This window comes from Peromyscus californicus, unplaced genomic scaffold, assembly GCF_007827085.1.
Source record: "Peromyscus californicus insignis strain IS unplaced genomic scaffold, ASM782708v3 Scaffold_48__1_contigs__length_305649, whole genome shotgun sequence".
NCBI classification, from domain to species: Eukaryota; Metazoa; Chordata; class Mammalia; order Rodentia; family Cricetidae; genus Peromyscus; species Peromyscus californicus.
In genome coordinates, this window is record NW_026294560.1 from 128,488 (window position 1) to 129,604 (window position 1,117).

The 1,117-nt window shown below is 34.8% G+C and overlaps 1 non-coding gene across 1 annotated transcript; it reads left to right on the plus strand.

The window, feature by feature from the left end:
• Positions 1-719: 719 nt before the first annotated feature.
• LOC128123717 (U1 spliceosomal RNA) lies at positions 720-883 on the plus strand. Its single transcript, XR_008222795.1, has one exon. It is a non-coding gene; the product is annotated as a U1 spliceosomal RNA (small nuclear RNA).
• The last annotated feature ends 234 nt before the right edge of the window (positions 884-1,117 follow it).

Here is a 1,117-nt window from a genome sequence, read left to right on the forward strand (position 1 = left end):
GGATGGTTCCTGGAGCCCTCCTCATTCTCTGACTCCTTGATTTTAGTGTTTTCCACCCAGTTTCCTCCTTATATATACTCTAAGCCTACCAGCCCACCTATCCTTTCTCCTTTCTTGCTGTTGGCCAGTTCTTTATTAAATCATCAGGTGTTTTACACAGGCACAGTAATGTAGCTTCACAAAGTGAAACAAATTCAACATAAACAAAAGCAGTACACCATAAAATAATATTGTATTACATAGAGCTATTTGGTACCTGCAACAAATGAATTTCAGTGACAGAGAAAAAGGAAGAAAATTACATGTGGAAACAAACAAGTATAACCATACTGATAGTCTAAAATGTGTACTTTAAAGTTAAATTTATGAATGAGAAAATAAAGGTGACTACATATTGATAAAGTGAGAAATTCAACAAGAGTCCATAAACACACATTCTTGTGACATTGATGTTCCCAATTTTATAAAGCACACACTACTAAATATGAGCTAACAGATAGAACTCAACATTATTTTAGGTGATTTTAATACATGATTATATAAGTTATCAAAAGAAAAGCAAAGCAGTGAACAACCGATATACAAATAAATGGACTGATTTAACATTTACAGAACTTTCCATGGAACAGTAGCAGAATTAATTTTTATCAGCAGCCTGAGCAATTACTTTTCATAATGGTTTTATGTGAAGCAAATCTTCTCAAAAACAAGGTAATTGAATTCTTCCCTGGCAGGGGAGACACCATGATCAAGCAGGTGGTTTTCCCAGGGCGAGGCTCACCCATTGCACTTGGGGTGAGTTGACCCCTGCGATTTCCCCAAATGTGGGAAACTTGACTGCATAATTTATGGTAGTGGGGGACTGCGTCCGCGCTCTCCCCTAGGGAAAAAAAAAACAAGGTAATTGAAATAACATTTATTTTTATAAGATCACAGTATAAAAAATACAAAATAAAACAAAAATAAACTATAGAAAATATACAAACACATGGAGGCTAGAAAATAAAACACTGAACAATCAGTGAGATGCTAAAGAAATTGGGAGTAGGTTCCAAAGATCTTAGACACAAATGGTGGTAGGAATAGAGCATAACATTCTTGAAATGTACAAAAATAA